Source organism: Festucalex cinctus, chromosome 1 (assembly GCF_051991245.1).
Source record: "Festucalex cinctus isolate MCC-2025b chromosome 1, RoL_Fcin_1.0, whole genome shotgun sequence".
NCBI classification, from domain to species: Eukaryota; Metazoa; Chordata; class Actinopteri; order Syngnathiformes; family Syngnathidae; genus Festucalex; species Festucalex cinctus.
The window spans coordinates 66,970,457-66,990,178 of record NC_135411.1 but is presented as its reverse complement, the minus strand read 5'-3'; the positions used below and the strand labels follow the sequence as shown (position 1 = coordinate 66,990,178).

At 39.6% G+C, this 19,722-nt stretch overlaps 1 protein-coding gene across 2 annotated transcripts in view; it reads right to left on the bottom strand.

Annotated features, from left to right (window-relative positions):
* The window catches only part of LOC144005888 (transferrin receptor protein 1-like), a 99,223-nt gene extending 83,569 nt beyond the window's left edge, over positions 1-15,654 (bottom strand). The window contains exon 1 of one of the 2 annotated variants that reach the window (XM_077504344.1): positions 15,533-15,654. The gene's annotated coding sequence lies outside the window, so the exon portion shown is untranslated. The remainder of the gene's footprint in view (positions 1-15,532) is intronic. The other variant, XM_077504354.1, reaches the window with a different exon arrangement.
* Between the last annotated feature and the right edge of the window lie 4,068 nt (positions 15,655-19,722).

The following is a 19,722-nucleotide window of genomic DNA, read 5'->3' as shown; positions in this document are numbered from 1 at the left end:
TTTTTATTTTTAGGCAATGAGTTGCCCTGATTGATATTTTTTTTTAAAGTGTATATATACATCATCGCTCGTTGTACTCATTGCACAATGTTACTTTTATTGTCCAAAGGGGCAATCAAAAATGAATAAAACTAAATGGAAACGTACATACGTTTGGATCGGTGTGAAGCCAGTGAACAATTTGAGTGGTGGAAACTAAAAGAATATTCAGAAATGACTTAGTCATCACACTTAGAATGAGTTTAAATTTTTTTGTACAAAATACCGTATGTGTTTTTTTTTTTTTTATATAAGCCTCAAGGGCTAGGTGGCGCTGTATTTATAACTGAATGTTGTCATCGAGATACCTTCAGGCCTTGATTATAAGCATACATGTCAAGTGTGGGATTTTTTTTGGAGCATGTACCGTGGAGTTATTAAGCATATCCTTCATTCACGATATTGCTTTTAATGTCCACAGAGGCTATCAAAAATAAATAAAAATATATATATGTTTGGATAAGTCTGATGCCAGTGAACATTTTGAGTGGTGGAAACTAAAAGAATATTCATAAATGACTTAGTTATCACACTCAGAATGAGTTTACATTTTTTGTACAAAATACCGTATGTGGGTTTTTTTTTTTTTTATGCCTCAAGGGCTAGGTGGCGCTGCATATATAACTGAATGTTGTCATAGAGATAGCTTCAGGCCTTGACGATAAACATACATGTCAAGTTTGGGATTTTTTGGAGCATGTACCGGGGAGTTATTAAGCATATCCTTTTTCAGTGCGAAACACAAATTTTGATGCCCCGCCATCATCATATAGTATTTCGAAAGGTCAAGATTTTTCCCCCTGTCGTTGGCTCAGGACTTGACATGGTCCAGGTCAAGTCTTAACTCAGTCAGATGAAACGTGTAGGAGAAGTGGGCAAAAGTCTGCCCCCTGTGAATGTGCAAAAATTGTCAAAAATGGGACATTCAAAAATTCGTAGCTCACTTCCTGTTCATTTTAGCATATGGGTCCAAGAGACTTTTTTGTAGGTCTTGGGCTCCCTCATACACCTAAAAATTTTCGTAGATCTTGCTTAAACGTACAACCGGGGCTGCTTCGTTAAAAACTTCTAGGGGGCGCTATTGAGTCATTTTTGTAAAAATAGCACAATCAACAATAAAATATTGCTAATTTTACCAGGCCAGATGTGTGTGCCAAGTTTCATGAGTTTCTGTGCATGTTTAGACCCTCAAAACTGGCGTTATTTTCTTGGCGAACAGCGCTTAGCCACACCCACAGCAATTCGCGAAAACTCACAAACTTCGTGTTGTGACATCATGAAGGCCGAAACCCTCATCTGAGCAAATATGAGGTAGGTCCAGTTAACGTGTTTGGAGAAAAACGTAGAAGAAAATTCGTAAGAAAAAAAATTGCCACTAGGTGGCGCTATCAGTTAGATGAAATATAAGTCAGTAGATGTCTTTAGGGCTGGACTCTCATAAAATGTGTGAAATTTTGAGAAGATAGGATCATCTCGGTCAAGTTAATGCAGCTTTTATTTTCACGAAAAATCTTCAGACTTTGCGTCACCGTAGCGGCCATGCCCTTTGGCGAAAAGTTACAATATTCGGTGTGGGGCATGATCAACATCTTAAGGCTTTTCTGACCAATTTTCAAATGGATCCCTTCAACAAGCTCAGCACAGTAGCTAAAAACGTAAAGTATGACATTTATTGTAACCACTAGGTGGCGCTATATGTATAACTGAATTTTATCATATAGATGTTTTCAGGCCGTGACTATTACGTTGCCTGAGAAGTTTGAGATTTTTTGGAGCTTGAACATGGGAGTTATTAAGCATTTGCTCTTTCTGGACAAATGAAATTTTAAAGGCAATATTTGATGCCCCGCCCCCGTCATATAGTATTTCAAAAAGGCAAGATGTTTTGCCCAGTTGTTCTCTCAGGTCTTGAGATGATAAATGCCAAGTTTGAAGTCAATTGGATGAAAAATGTTTGCAAAGGGGGAAAAAGCATGGCCACAGTGAATGTGCCAAAATAGGCCAAAATTGGACATAAAAAAATTCATAGCTCACTTCCTGTACATTTTAGCTACATGGTCCCAATAGACTTTTTTGTGCGTCTCGGGGTGCTACACGTGCCTGCCAATTTTTGTTGCTCTAGCTCAAACGTGCCGGGCTTGGTTTTTATTTTTCTACGCTAGGGGGCGCTATCGAGTCGCATTGTTATGACGACTTAATAATATCAAATTTTTCGCCGGGCCTGAGGAGTGTGCAAAGTTTGGTGAGTTTTCGTGAATGTTTAGGTACCCAAAATCGCGATCGTTTGCGGAGAATAAAGAAGAAGAAGAAGAAGAAGAAGAAGAAGAAGAAGAAGAAGAAGAAGAAGAAGAAGAAGAAGAAGAAGAAGAAGAATTTTTACAAAAACAATAGGGACCTCGCAGCGGTCGCTGCTCGGGCCCTAACTAGAGCTGCGAGCAGCTATAAAGGGCCCTCGCAGCCCGGGCCACGTTGGGGTCCTTGCACGTTGGGGTACTTGCACGTTGGGGTACTGGCACATTGGGGTACTGGCATATTGGAAGCAAAATTTCTTTGAAAATGGCATAATAAACGTTTACATGTAGAATATTTTTTTGCCAGTGTGTGTATCAAGCTCAACGGGTTTTGGTGATTGTTAAGACCTGCAAAAATCAGCGTCCTTTATTTTTAGGCAATGAGTTGCCCTGATTGGTATTTTTTGTAAAAGTGTATATATACATCATTGCTCGTTGTACTCATTGCACAATGTTACTTTTATTGTCCAAAGGGGCAATCAAAAATGAATAAAACAAAATGGAAACGTACATACGTTTGGATCGGTGTGAAGCCAGTGAACAATTTGAGTGGTGGAAACTAAAAGAATATTCATAAATGACTTAGTTATCACACTTAGAATGAGTGTACATTTTTTGTACAAAATACCGTATGTGGGGTATTTTTTTTTTTTTTTTATATAAGCCTCAAGGGCTAGGTGGCGCTGTATTTATAACTGAATGTTGTCATAGAGATACCTTCAGGCCTTGATTATAAGCATACATGTCAAGTGTGGGATTTTTTTTGGAGCATGTACCGTGGAGTTATTAAGCATATCCTTCATTCACGATATTGCTTTTAATGTCCATAGAGGCTATCAAAAATAAATAAAAATATATATATGTTTGGATAAGTCTGATGCCAGTGAACATTTTGAGTGGTGGAAACTAAAAGAATATTCATAAATGACTTAGTTATCACACTGAGAATGAGTTTACATTTTTTGTACAAAATACCGTAAGTGGGGTATTTTTTTTCATGCCTCAAGGGCTAGGTGGCGCTGCATATATAACTGAATGTTGTCATAGAGATACCTTCAGGCCTTGACGATAAACATACATGTCAAGTTTGGGATTTTTTGGAGCATGTATCGGGGAGTTATTAAGCATATCCTTTTTCAGTGCGAAACACAAATTTTGATGCCCCGCCCTCATCATATAGTATTTCCAAAAGTCAAGATTTTTCCGTCTGTTGTTGGCTCAGGTCTTGGCATGGTCCAGGTCAAGTCATAAGTCAGTCGGATAAAACGTGTAGGAGAAGTGGGCAAAAGTATGCCCCCTGAAAATGTGCAAAAATCGTCAAAAATTGGACATTCAAAAATTCGTAGCTCACTTCCTGTTCATTTTAGCATATGGGTACAAGAGATTTTTTTGTAGGTCTTTGGCTCCCTCATAGACCTAAAAATTTTCGTAGATCTTGCTTAAACGTACAATCGGGGCTGCTTCGTTGAAAATTTCTAGGGGGCGCTATTGAGTCATTTTTGTAAAATAGGACAATACATGATAAAATATTGCTCATTTTGCCAGGCCAGATGTGTGTGCCAAGTTTCATGAGTTTCTGCGCATGTTTAGACCATCAAAACTGGCGTCGTTTTTCTTGGCGAACAATGCTTAGCCACGCCTACAGCGATTCGCGAAAATTCACAAACTTCGTGTTGTGACATCATGAAGGCCGAAACCCTCATCTGAGGAAATATGAGGTTGGTCCAGTTAACGTGTTTGGAGAAAAATGTACAAGAAAATTCGTAAGAAAAAAAATTGCCACTAGGTGGCGCTATCAGTAAGATGAAATATAAGTACGTAGATGTCTTTAGGGCTGGACTCTCATCAAATGTGTGAAATTTTGAGAAGATAGGATCATCTCGGTCAAGTTCATGCAGCTTTTATTGTCACGAAAAATCTTCAGATTTTGCGGCACCGTAGCGGCCACGCCCTTTGGCGAAAAGTTACAATATTCGGTGTGGGGCATGATCAACATCTTAAGGATTTTCTGACCAACTTTCAACTGGATCCCTTCAACGAGCTCAGCGCAGTAGCTAAAAACGTAAAGTATGACATTTATTGTTACCACTAGGTGGTGCTATATGTATAACTGAATTTTATCATATAGATGTTTTCAGGCCGTGACTATTACGTTGCCTGAGAAGTTTGAGATTTTTTGGAGCTTGAACATGGGAGTTATTAAGCATTTGCTCTTTCTGGACAAATGAAATTTTAAAGACAATATTTGATGCCCCGCCCCCATCATATAGTATTTCTAAAAGGCAAGACTTTTTGCCCAGTTGTTCTCTCAGGTCTTGAGATGATAAATGCCAAGTTTGATGTGAATTGGATGAAAAATGTTTGCAGAGGGGGAAAAAGCATGACCACAGTGAATGTGCCAAAATAGGCCAAAATTGGACATAAAAAAATTCATAGCTCATTTCCTGTACATTTTAGCTACATGGTCCCAATAGACTTTTTTTGTGCGTCTCGGGGTGCTACACGTGCCTGCCAATTTTCGTTGCTCTAGCTCAAACGTGCCAGGCTTGGTTTTTATTTTTCTACGCTAGGGGGCGCTATAGAGTCGCGTTGTTATGACGACTTCATAATATAAAATTTTTCGCCGGGCCTGAGGAGTGTGCAAAGTTTGGTGAGTTTTCGTGAATGTTTAGGTCCTCAAAAATGCGATCGTTTACGGAGAATAATAATAATAATAATAATAATAATAATAATAATTCGAACGAAAAACAATAGGGACCTCGCAGCGGTCGCTGCTCGGGCCCTAATAATAATAATTTTTACAAAAACAATAGGGACCTCGCAGCGGTCGCTGCTCGGGCCCTAATAATAATAATAATAATAATTTTTACAAAAACAATAGGGACCTCGCAGCAGTCGCTGCTCGGGCCCTAATAACTAGAGCTGCGAGCAGCTATAAAGGGCCCTCGCAGCCCGGGCCATGTTGGGGTCCTTGCACGTTGGGGTACTTGCACGTTGGGGTACTGGCACATTGGGGTACTGGCATATTGGAAGCAAAATTTCTTTGAAAATGGCATAATAAACGTTTACATGTAGAATATTTTTTTGCCAGTGTGTGTGTCAAGCTCAACGGGTTTTGGTGATTGTTAAGACCTGCAAAAATCAGCGTCCTTTTTTATTTTTAGGCAATGAGTTGCCCTGATTGGTATTTTTTTGTAAAAGTGTATATACACATCATCGCTCGTTGTACTCATTGCACAATGTTACTTTTATTGTCCAAAGGGGCAAAAACAAATGAATAAAACAAAATGGAAACGTACATACGTTTGGATCAGTGTGAAGCCAGTGAACAATTTGAGTGGTGGAAACTAAAAGAATATTCATAAATGACTTAGTTATCACACTTAGAATGAGTGTACATTTTTTGTACAAAATACCGTATGTGGGGTATTTTTTTTTATTTTTATATAAGCCTCAAGGGCTAGGTGGCGCTGTATTTATAACGGAATGTTGTCATAGAGATACCTTCAGGCCTTGATTATAAGCATATATGTCAAGTGTGGGATTTTTTTTGGAGCATGTACCGTGGAGTTATTAAGCATATCCTTCATTCACGATATTGCTTTTAATGTCCATAGAGGCTATCAAAAATAAATAAAAATATATATATGTTTGGATAAGTCTGATGCCAGTTTACATTTTGAGTGGTGGAAACTAAAAGAATATTCATAAATGACTTAGTTATCACACTTAGAATGAGTTTACATTTTTTGTACAAAATACCGTATGTGGGGTATTTTTTTTTTATGCCTCAAGGGCTAGGTGGCGCTGCATATATAACTGAATGTTGTCATAGAGATAACTTCAGGCCTTGACGATAAACATACATGTCAAGTTTGGGATTTTTTGGAGCATGTACCGGGGAGTTATCAAGCATATCCTTTTTCAGTGCGAAACACAAATTTTAATGCCCCGCCTTCATCATATAGTATTTCGAAAGGTCAAGATTTTTCCCCCTGTCGTTGGCTCAGGTCTTGACATGGTCCAGGCCAAGTCTTAACTTAGTCGGATGAAACGTGTGAAGTGGGCAAAAGTATGCCCCCTGTAAATATGCAAAAATCGTCAAAAATGGGACATTCAAAAATTCGTAGCTCACTTCCTGTTCATTTTAGCAAATGGGTCCAAGAGACTTTTTTGTAGGTCTTGGGGTCCCTCATACACCTAAAAATATTCATAGTTCTTGCTTAAACGTACAACCGGGGCTGCTTCGTTAAAAATTTCTAGGGGACGTTATTGAGTCTTTTTTTCAAAAATAGCACAATCAACAATAAAATATTGCTCATTGTACCAGGCTAGATGTGTGTGCCAAGTTTCATGAGTTTCTGTGCATGTTTAGACCCTCAAAACTGGCGTTGTTTTCTTGGCGAACAGCGCTTAGCCACGCCCACAGCAATTCACGAAAACTCACAAACTTCGTGTTGTGACATCGTGAAGGCCGAAACCCTCATCTGAGCAAATATGAGGTAGGTCCAGTTAACGTTTTTGGAGAAAAACGTAGAAGACAATTCGTAAGAAAAAAAAAATGCCACTAGGTGGCGCTATCAGGAAGATGAAATATAAGTTCGTAGATGTCTTTAGGGCTGGACTCTCATCAAATGTGTGAAATTTAGAGAAGATTGGATCATCTCGGTCAAGTTAATGCAGCTTTTATTGTCACGAAAAATCTTCAGACTTTGCGTCACCGTAGTGGCCACGCCCTTTGGCCAAAAGTTACAATATTCGGTGTTGGGCATGATCAACATCTTAAGGCTTTTCTGACCAATTTTCAACTGGATCCCTTCAACGAGCTCAGCACAGTAGCTAAAAACGTAAAGTATGACATTTATTGTTACCACTAGGTGGCGCTATATGTATAACTGAATTTTATCATATAGATGTTTTCAGGCCGTGACTATTACGTTGCCTGAGAAGTTTGAGATTTTTTGGAGCTTGAACATGGGAGTTATTAAGCATTTGCTCTTTCTGGACAAATGAAATTTTAAAGGCAATATTTGATTCCCCGCCCCCGTCATATAGTATTTCAAAAAGGCAAGATGTTTTGCCCAGTTGTTCTCTCTGGTCTTGAGATGCTAAATGCCAAGTTTGAAGTCAATTGGATGAAAAGTGTTTGCAAAGGGGGAAAAAGCATGACCACAGTGAATGTGCCAAAATAGGCCAAAATTGGACATTAAAAAACTTCACAGCTCACTTCCTGTACATTTTAGCTACATGGTCCCAATAGGCTTTTTTGTGCGTCTCGGGGTGCTACACGTGCCTGCCAATTTTCGTTGCTCTAGCTCAAACGTGCCGGGCTTGGTTTTTATTTTTCTACGCTAGGGGGCGCTATAGAGTCGCGTTGTTATGACGACTTCATAATATCAAATTTTTCGCCGGGCCTGAGGAGTGTGCAAAGTTTGGTGAGTTTTCGTGAATGTTTAGGTCCTCAAAAATGCGATCATTTACGGAGAAGAAGAAGAAGAAGAAGAAGAAGAAGAAGAAGAAGAAGAAGAAGAAGAAGAAGAAGAAGAAGAAGAAGAAGAATTCGAACGAAAAACAATAGGGACCTCGCAGCGGTCGCTGCTCGGGCCCTAATAATAATAATAATAATAATAACTAGAGCTGTGAGCAGCTATAAAGGGCCCTCGCAGCCCGGGCCACGTTGGGGTCCTTGCACGTTGGGGTACTTGCACGTTAGGGTACTGGCACGTTGGGGTACTGGCATATTGGAAGCAAAATTTCTTTGAAAATGGCATAATAAACGTTTACATGTAGAATATTTTTTTTGCCAGTGTGTGTCAAGCTCAATGGGTTTTGGTGATTGTTAAGACCTGCAAAAATCAGCGTCCTTATTTATTTTTAGGCAATGAGTTGCCCTGATTGGTATTTTTTGTAAAAGTGTATATATACATCATCGCTCGTTGTACTCATTGCACAATGTTACTTTTATTGTCCAAAGGGGCAATCAAAAATGAATAAAACAAAATGGAAACGTACATACGTTTGGATCGGTGTGAAGCCAGTGAACAATTTGAGTGGTGGAAACTAAAAGAATATTCATAAATGACTTAGTTATCACACTTAGAATGAGTTTACATTTTTTGTACAAAATACCGTATGTGTTTTTTGTTTTTTTTTATATATTATGCCTCAAGGGCTAGGTGGCGCTGTATTTATAACTGAATGTTGTCATAGAGATACCTTCAGGCCTTGATTATAAGCATACATGTCAAGTGTGGGATTTTTTTTGGAGCATGTACCGTTGAGTTATTATGCATATCCTTCATTCACGATATTGCTTTTAATGTCCACAGAGGCTATCAAAAATAAATAAAAATATATATATGTTTGGATAAGTCTGATGCCAGTGAACATTTTGAGTGGTGGAAACTAAAAGAATATTCATAAATGACTTAGTTATCACACTTAGAATGAGTTTAAATTTTTTGTACAAAATACCGTATGTGGGGTATTTTTCTTTATGCCTCAAGGGCTAGGTGACGCTGCATATATAACTGAATGTTGTCATAGAGATAGCTTCAGGCCTTGACGATAAACATACATGTCAAGTTTGGGATTTTTTGGAGCATGTACCGGGGAGTTATTAAGCATATCCTTTTTCAGTGCGAAACACAAATTTTGATGCCCCGCCTTCATCATATAGTATTTCGAAAAGTCAAGATTTTTCCCTCTGTCGTTGGCTTAGGTCTTGACATGGTCCAGGTCAAGTCTTAACTCAGTCAGATGAAACGTGTAGGAGAAGTGGGCAAAAGTCTGCCCCCTGTGAATGTGGGCAGATCTTGCTTCAACGTACAACCGGGGCTGCTTCATTAAAATTTTCTAGGGGGCGCTATTGAGTCATTTCTGTAAAAATAGCACAATCCAGGATAAAATATCGCTCATTTTGCTAGGCCAGATGTGTGTGCCAAGTTTCATGCGTTTCTGTGCCGGTTTAGGCCCTCAAAATTGGTGTTGTTTTCTTGGCGAACAGCGCTTAGCCACGCCCACAGCGATTCGCGAAAACTCACAAACTTCGTGTTGTGACATCATGAAGACCGAAACCCTCATCTGAGCAAATATGAGGTAGGTGCAGTTAATGTGGTTGGAGAAAAACATTTAAGAAAAATCGTAAGAAAAAAAATTGCCAGACGGTGGCGCTAACAGTAAGATGAAATATAAGTTCGTAGATGTCTTAAGGGCTGGACTCTCATCAAATGTGTGAAATTTTGAGAAGATAGGATTACCTGGATCAAGTAAAAGCAGCTTTTATTGCCACAAAAAATTACCAGACTTTGCGGCACCGTAGAGGCCACGCCCTTTGGCGAAAAGTTACAATATTCGGTGTGGGGCATGATCAACATCTTAAGGCTTGTCTGACCAATTTTCAACTGGATCCCTTCAAAGAGCTTGGCACAGTAGCTAAAAACGTAAAGTATGACATTTATTGTCACCACTAGGTGGCGCTATATATATAACAGAATTGTATCATATAGATGTTTTCAGGCCGTGACTATTAAGTTGCGTGAGAAGTTTGAGATTTTTTGGAGCTTGTTCATGGGAGTTATTCAGCATTTTGTCTTTCTGGACAAATTAAATTTTAAAATCAATATTTGATGCCCCGCCCCCGTCATATAGTATTCCAAAAAGTCAAGATATTTTGCCCAGTTGTTGTCTTGGGTCTTGAGATGATACATGGCAAGTTTGAAGTCAAATGGCTGAAAAATATTTGCAAAGGGGGAAAAAGTATGACCACAGTGAATGTGCCTTAATGGGCCAAAATTGGACATTCAAAAATTCATAGCTCACTTCCTGTACATTTTAGGAAATGGCTTCCACTGACTTTTTTGTGCGTCTCGGGGTGCTACACGTGCCTGGCAATTTTCGTAGCTCTAGGTCAAACGGGCCGGGATTGGTTTTTATTTTTCTACGCTAGGGGGCGCTATAGAGTCGCATTGTTATGGCAACTACATAATATCAAATTTTTCGCCGGGCCCGAAGAGACTGCAAAGTTTGGTGAGTTTTCGTAAATGTTTAGGCCCTCAAAAATGCGATCGTTTACGGAGAAGAAAAAGAAGAAGAAGAAGAATTCTTACAAAAACAAGAGGGACCTCGCAGCAGTCGTTGCTCGGGCCCTAATAATAATTTTTACAAAAACAATAGGGACCTCGCAGCGGTCGCTGCTCGGGCCCTAATAATAATAATAATAATTCGAACGAAAAACAATAGGGACCTCGCAGCGGTCGCTGCTCGGGCCCTAATAATAATAATAATTCGAACGAAAAACAATAGGGACCTCGCAGCGGTTGCTGCTCGGGCCCTAATAATAATAATAATAATAATAATTTTTACAAAAACAATAGGGACCTCGCAGCGGTCGCTGCTCGGGCCCTAATAATAATAATAATTTTTACAAAAACAATAGGGACCTCGCAGCGGTCGCTGCTCGGGCCCTAATAAGAATAACGGGAATGGTGTAGAATAACAGGCCTCCAGCCTTCACACAATAACTTGCCAGGCTGCCAAACACACATTTACTAAAATCAGATTTACATACACAAGTGTTAACAAGTCTACAAAAGTGCTTCTGAATCGTTCCAGTGTACTTTTGTAGCTAATCCGTTTTCACTGATGTTATTTTATTTTATTCAAGTTTCACGGAGAGTTCTTTCACCGGCTCCGTCTCAGTGTATCTGAGTGACGAGTCATGTCGATGTGTGCATGTGTGCGCACGCAGCCAACCAACACGCTTGATTAGCTGACAGACTGACACGTGATCAGTATCGATAGTTAGCTGAGCTCTGATTAGTTGAAATGCACATTGGTTTTCTGCAACACAAGACAACAAACGAGAGAGATAATAAACAACTAATGCTCTTAAAAAAGGGGCAACGCAATGAAAAATTGATGAGATGTTTAAGTGAAAGGAGAGTTGAAGAGGCTGATGAAGATTCTGATGTAAATGAAGTTTGTTGAACCACACCCAGGGATGATGAAGAAATTGAAGGTAACCCAGACTCACCTTATAGGGGGAGTGGGAGCCACCCTGCTTGAAGAGTGTTTATCTTATCTTCAAAATATACTGTATTCTGTTTCAATGTGCACAATGTTAGAATCATTTGGACTTATATTTGTTAATTTACATTAGTTTTATTTTTTATTTATCCATCTATTTTCTCGACCGCTTATTCCTCACAAGGGTCACGGGGGGTGCTGGCGCCTATCTCAGCTGGCTCTGGGCAGTAGGCGGGGGACACCCTGGACTGGTTGCCAGCCAATCGCAGAGCACACAGAGACGAACAACCATCCACACTCACAAGCACACCTAGGGACAATTCGGAGCACCCAGTGAACCTGCCATGCATGTCTTTGGAATGTGGGAGGAGACCGGAGAACCCGGGAAGACCCACGCGGGCACGGCGAGAACATGCAAACTCCACCCAGGAAAGCCGGAGCCTGGACTCGAACCGGAGTCCTCAGAACTGAGATGTGGACGTGCTAACCACTCGACCACCGTGCTATTTTTAATTTAGATCTTTATTATTTAAAAAAAAGAAAAAAAGTTCTAAAGTTATGTTTTAAAGTAGTTAAAATTGAGGTTTTGCAGTTCAACAGAAATAAGCGTGTGTCTCACCTATTTGTTTCTCTCCATTAAGTCAGTACTCGTTAACCAACCACTGAACTTTGACCTTGACTTCTAGTGAGTAGAATATACATTAGCATGAACACCCTGGTCTGACCCTGGGGGGAAACTGAAACTGAGCCAACAACCTTGGATTTATTTTTCTCAACATATGTCAATAACAATTGAACTGGAGAATCACAGTGCATGTGTTCTAAACAAAGCATTTCAAACATAACATTTCTGAATTCAAGCATGGAGAGGTGCTCCACAGCTAAATGGCAGAGAGAGTTAATGACCTGTACATACCAATTTATGGGCTCCACTGGAAGCTGGACATTGCGTGAGGAGAGCTTGTGTGGGCAAATGCCAAGGGGCCACAAATGACCACACAAACACAGCAGGTCTGGCCTAATTTACTGAAGCAAATAACTGTCTTGCCAGCTCCAACTGTGTTTCCAGGACTGAACCTTTACATGTGCATTATTCTAATAGGTTAACTCAAGTCTAAAATGCACACAATTTACCGATACAGTATCTATGATGCCACACAATTGGTTAGTGAATATTTTGACCTGCTATGACAGTGGGTTACTTTAATGGCCTAAAATAGCCACAGTAGTTCCTTGACTTGTGAATAGGGAAGAAATCTCAATAAATACTTATCTTCCCTATTCAGAGCAATGCTTGCTGTAGACAGTTGGAGACTATGCACTTTAAAAAAAAAAAAAAAGACCTGCTTTTTAAAGCTAATTGGTTACTTTGGTGGGTAGGGAATTGTCTTTAATCTTACGTGCCAAACATACCGCGCTAACCAAGCTAATACTTTAATCAGATTAAATCATGCTGCCATTGCCAATAAACACTATAAACAGAACAAAGACATTTTTAAAATTGTCAAAAACTACTTTGAATACTGCGCTACAGTACGAGTTAATCACCTATACATACAGTGACCATCGGTCTGTTTTAGTTTGGTGACACGTGCTGTATCTACGTTGAGTGAATTTTCAACTGACGTGTGTCAGTCAAAGATAATAAGCCAAGTTGCGTCACGCCCTTGTGGGACCAATGCTTGAAGGGCAGTTCAGTAGGGTCATTTGAGCCATTAAAGCTTGGCCATTTGGCAAGCAAGGCCATTTGAAAACTGGGACCATGAAACGTATGAGCACTGTAAACGTACAAACACTAAACATCGCTTAATGACATCGCTCGTGCACGACATTCACTGATATGTGACATGCTCACTGCATGCCGACCTAAGATATCCTATTGGCCCTTGAATGCTCTGAACCAATGGCAGGACAGCTTTTTCATGTTGAGGAAAATAAACTTTAGGTATCGGTATGGTATCGGTATCGGCCGATACTGCAAAGCTGGGTATCGGTATCGGTATTGGGGGCCAAAAAACGGTATCGGAACAACACTATATATAACCCAAGGGTATGTTAACTTTCGAGCACTTTCAAGTATGTTAACTTTTGGTTGGTCTGATGCAAGTACACATCTGAAGACTGAAGACAGTTTGAATAGTGATCATCTCTGTTTCCAGGGTCAGGTCTTAAGTCCTTGGTAACACAACCACCCCATGAGATTAAATTTTAGGAACATTCAGTAGTGAACATCAACTCAAATCACCATATTAATTAAATAACAAACTAAGGCAAGTTAACTACAAAAAATGATGAGTGCAAGTGCATCTCACATGGACTGAGAGGGAGGGAGGGACGGAGGCAGAGAGAGAGAGAGAGAGAGAGAGAGAGAGAGAGAGAGAGAGAGAGAGAGAGAGAGAGAGATTGCCTTGCCACTGCTGCCAGGAAGACGTTCACTTTATTTATTTTTCTTCTTCTATTCTTCTTCTATATCTCCAATAAAAGGACTTCCGAAGGAAAAGCAAGTTAGAGGAAAAGAAAATTCACACAATTCACATTTTGTTTCCCAATTTATGTTACATAAATGCATAAAAATAATAATAATAACTAATCAGATAAAGGTACATTGGACGTTTTTCAGTTTCCAATTTTTAAATGAGAAATGGGAGATAGCTCGTTCCCAGCAACACTGCCTCCTAGTGGACCGAGGAGGGATGGCCCTTCAACACATATGGGTGTGTGTCGGGGTGTGTGTGTGTGTGTGGGGGGGGGGGGGGGGGGGGGGGTGCGCGGGGGTGTGTGTGTCTGTGTGTGTGAATATCTTGAAACTATGTCATTTGTCTTAAAAATAAATCTTCCTGGCTGCGCTGACCCACAAAAGCACATCAACAATTTACAAGCAGAATTGAATTGAATATTTACAAATGATAAATCTTGATAAATGCTCACACAACATTAACAAACACGTGTCCACTGCCATATATTTGTGGATCTAAAAAAAAAAACCCTGTGAGAATCACAAATATATTTGCGTGAATAATTTTGAAACAAATCTCTCCCCATTGTCATTAAACCGATTTGTTTGTTTGCATGGCTGTTTTCGAACCTAGGTTTGATTGTATGGAGAGAGAGAGAGAGACAGAGAGAGAGAGAGAGAGAGAGAGAGAGAGAGAGAGAGGGGGGGGGGGGGGAGTGGTGCTAGCTGACAAGAGATGGTTGGGGTGGGGGCTGGAGAGCAGTGTGGGAGCGGGGTTAGGGGTGCACTCAAGTTGTGCAGAGGTAAATCATGTGAGAGTCACATTGGGGAGGAAAGCATGAGAAAGTAAGAACAAACAAGTGAGACAGGCAAATCCCATCTTTTGGGAACGGTCCAAGACCAAATTAGTGGACAGAAGGTTTGAGCAGAGACCTGAGATGACAATGACCTTGGAGAAAATAGCACAATTGAGACAAGAGTCTGATTCTACTAGTCTCCTGAGCTGTTTTCTGAGCTGCTCATTACACTCCACATGACATGTAGCCCAGTCTAGTTTCCATTATGTTTCCAATAAGTTTGTCAAGTTCACCTGCTGCTTGTCCAAACAACCTGACCTCCGACGAAAGCCTTCTTCACATGGCCAAGTTGAGAAAATAAACACCTGCTTTGCGTTCTTGTTTGGGGCCTACAGGTACTACTGGGCATGAAGTAAAGATATCTTATCTAGCAGCAAGGTCAGAAGACATCCATGAGAAGTGTAATGTCTACCTAGTGACACAGTTACCCCGGAGCTGGAAGGTCGCACTGACGGTAGCTACCGAGGTTACACTGTTCAACTGCTAGCGTCGTTAAAACCGTCGGGGACGGGACTAGCGTGGCACCTTTGTTGATTTGGCAACGCGATGCGCGGACAAGTTGCCAATTTGTTCAGGTTCCTTTCACAAAGTTGGCGCTTCTCAAATCTTCACAATTTTGAACACTTTCATTTGTCAAACACATGGCCAAAGCAGCGTGCATGTTCATGGTGCGTTCAGGGATAAGTGAACGAAGAACCAAGACGAAAATAATTTATATAATATATATTGACAATGACATATAATAAAATGGTGCACACATATTCATCCAGTATATAGCAATCCACCCTTTATGCCCCTCATTTGTTACTCATAACGGTGCCTTATAGCGCAATACTCATTCTCCAAAATGTTTAAAATCCTACCTTGTCTTTCAAACAGCTAAAATCTTCAATGGTACTTTGGACACCACGAGGGTTCCCCTTCTTGCTGCTTTCTCGCTACAGTTGTGTTAGCCGTGTGTCCTTCAGCCCACTAGTGGCCCCTGCTTATATCTAGTTACACTCAGCCAGTAGAGGTGGGAGGGGGACAAAGAGTAAAAGAGAGAGAGAGAGAGAACGACCTTACTTAGACCTTTTACAAGACCCTTCTGTTCCTTGGCAAAAACCTGTACCATAATTTAAAATTGTCACATGTAATAAATCAGTAGTTCTTAAAGGAATACTTGACTCATTGAGCCATTTCCAGCAGTAAGAAGATAATATTTTGTCTATAATCAATGTGATAATTTCATTTTTTCATGAACAATTAAAATCATTTTGCCAGTTGCTGTCGACTGAAGATGACATCACCCGTGCTCAGGAAACAGGTAGCGACCAATTGTGGCTCAGTTTGCTGACTAAACCCAGAAAATAGGTGACCCTTGATTTGTCGTTACCTATTTCCTCAGCATGCATGATGTCATCTTCAGTCGACAGCAAGTGGAAAACGTGTTTTTAAAGATATCAATTGTACTTAATACTAAAAATACTGAAGTTATCAAATTAATTCTGGATAAAAATATTAACTTTTTAGTGGTGAAAAGGGCTCAATTTGTCAAGTATCCCTTACTGAACCCCACCAAACATTCATTTGTATTTGTACACATCTGTTCTACTGAAAACTGCTGGCCACAGAAAATACGAACGGCATGGCTCATCGTTCACAACTTTGCCGTTCTTCAAAATCAAGCCATATGACACACCTCTGAAATGTTCATCCACCAAAATATTTTACTGTTTTTCTATTTGAAATGTAAAAATGTGAATGAAAAAATCCTCAACAGTAAACTGATTTAACATCATTTTGTAGCATAAAAATAATCAACTATAAGTCCACATTCATTCAACTTTTTTGCATGGTTTTGAAATCTAGCCTTGTTGACAAGACAGTGGAAATTTGCATTGCATACCTCCATTTTTTATAGCGCTTGTCTTCAACGTTATAGACTAATAAAGTTCAACCTCTGGGTTATAAAGCACATAATCTACTCGAGGAACGGGTTAGAACTGAAGTAGGTTAAGCGTCACATTAACCACGTCAGAAATGTAACAGCGTTGTGTTAATCCTCATCACAATATATTGTGTGATGACATTGTTTGCTCAGAGGTTGCTTGTCTTGTAGTCATTTGTTTGCATCATCCTGTTTCGAGAGACCAGATTTTAAACTGTGAAACAGTGTTGCTTAGATTTGTTTTCTGTTTCATGGAGGTTAGAACTGGGCCATCCCGCAAATAGTAGTGAAACTGGAAATAATTTCATTTAATTGAAGAAAAAAAAATCAACTTATCGTTTAATCAATACTATACTGCAGTGGTCACCAACCACCAGTCCACAGGCCACTTTGGACTGGGCCGCGGCATCCTTAAAGTTGAAGGGAAAACAAAACAAAAAAAAAACGTACAGAACTTCTGGTTTATCAGAGGCTAAAAAAAACAAACATTTTATTTTCAAAAGTGACCGGATTATCTCTGTTTCAACCATCTATGATGGACTTTTGACAGAGATGCTAGATGCTAATTCCAGAGAGATGCTAGATGCTAATTATCTTGGTTGCTAACTCTAATATTAAATCCACTGTTTTCCATTACTTACAAAGAAAAAAAACTCATCATGAGAGCTGCTACTTAAAACACTAAAATGTCACTTTCTTCATACACACATTAGAATAATTCACTGCCATGTCAGTATAACGCAGGTTCTAAAAATCTTGGGAAGTATGAGCCATGTAGCATGAACAGCTAACCACTTTCACAAAAGTCATCTTTGTGAACCAAGACACTACAAAAGGCGCTATAACTAAAAATAATTTGTTTTGTGTGCTCTACCAATTAGTTTTCTTTAATCAGAAATCAGATGATAGGCCTACTTAATTTGAAAGGTTTAATTATATACATATAAAAGGCAGCAGAACTTTATGAAAAATTGCATTCATTTCATTTCCAAAAATTCTGGGATTGATTCCAATGAATGCAGTTTGGTTAAAATTGGCAAAACAGTTCACCTTGAAACATGAACCAAAATAATACGGGGCAAGCCAGAGTGCACGGAATAGTTGAGTTTTGATGCAGCTGTCAAAATATCATCTTTAGGAAACGGAACAAGAGGAAGTATAGATATATTTAATGTGGTCTTCGGGGTGCTGACTCAGTCAGAGGTGTCAACTTTTTTTTCCAGTGAAGTTGTCCGCTCCCTCATCTTTTCAATGAAAGGAACAAAACCTTGAGAGTGTTTACTGTTCCAGTGTAACTTTAATAATAATGACTGACTGGAAATCGGAACCCTAGATCTGTTCTGATGACCTAGTAAATATGTTTTGTTGAAGGACTGTCTGCAGAAAAACAACACAGACACACACGCAGCGTGCCAGCAGTTAAGAAAGCGACCAATATTGTGTTTGTCTTGTGTTTGTGCAGACAGGGATGGCAAAGCAGTCACCACTATGATTGGATATGTTTGGTGGGGAGTGGCAAAGCAGACGCCAGTGATGGTCAATTATTAATTCATCTTTCTAAACACTTTTCTTACAAATTCCCAGTATTTATTTGCCATCACCACAATGTATTATTTCACCAGAACAAAGTAAAGCTTTGGGGTCCATAATCGCATGGGATGTTTTCACTTGGTGCCAAGTTGCTACGATGGATTTTGTGGACTCTGGCCCAGGTTTGAATCATTTTCCCACAGCTGCCACTTTAAATCATCAATCGCTTTTAAGTCTGTGTAGTGCAGTTTTCCAATCAAATACAGCTTGGTCTAAGTATTTGGACAATGAAAGACTTTTTAATGAGGAACAAATCAAATTCTGCTTAGGGCCTCATAAAGCCGTTTGGCCAACACGGTTGTTCTCCTAACACTTGGACAGAAAGTTCTATCGGTAAAGTATCTGATTACGGAACATTGGAGGTGATGTTTTCTGACTTTACAATTCTTGATTGATACTATAGTGTTTTGCACTTGCTGTAATTCGTATTTACATTCACATAAGCATATATTGATTGTTACACTTCAATCACATCCTGTTTGTTCTATTACATATCTATTGTGGTGGTGCATGACGGTAAAACCCTAACAACTCTTTCATTGTCTGAATATATTTGGACCTAAGTGTAATTTGCAATCTTCTTTAATAGGCTATATCAAGAGTTTGCCTTCACTAAATAAAGTGTGGATATAATAGAGATTTATTTCTCTTCTTTGTTTGAAACAGGTAGTTTCAGTCTCAAGATAGTGTCTTGATTTAGAACATGGAAAGTTCAGCTGCATTCTTAAATTAGGTGTCGTTATAGTTTCATACATCGAAGCCCTGGAATGTGAAGCCACCATAGAGATGTCAGAGGCAATTTACATGTCCTGCGTGAATTCTTTACTTAGTACTCAGATGCTGAGGTTCTTCTGCTCCAAACATCAAACTTGTTCTCCGTTGTGTAGTTGAATTGTTAAGTCGGACTAATGTTAGTGGTTAACAGGCATTATTGGTAAACATCATGGCAGTGTGGTAAATTGTAATATAGTGCCAAACTTTATACACTGTAATTAGAAAATCTTCAAAACCAGAAAACTTCTTGTTGCTGTTTTTTTGTTTTTTTTCAAAAAGACCGACCCCTTTCTTAATAAGAACCACTGATTTAGATAAACAAAAAAAAAACACTCAACATTAGTCTTGCTAAGCAAAAATGAGATCAAATACTGAAATTGGGCTAAACAGGTCTACAACAGTATTCCAATTTCACAGGTGACCTTGTTGTAAGCACAAGTTAAATTCATCAGGGCCAAAATTAAGCTGGCCTTATCTGGTTTTGCCGACGGTGCTGTGCAATGTCATTGTGCCTCAAGAAATGATGATTCGGCAGCTGCTGATAGGGACGGTGCCACACAACTGTCACACACATGCAAAGGAGGAACTGGACCAACCACAACTAAGATTTCACCTGAGACACACATGCACACACACGCATGCACATCCCCCCCAAAAGGTCTCTTCATGTGTAGATTAAGAGAGATTTGCTATTGGTATAATGTATCCATCCATCTATTTTCTTGACCGCTTATTCCTCACAAGGGTCACGTGAGGTAT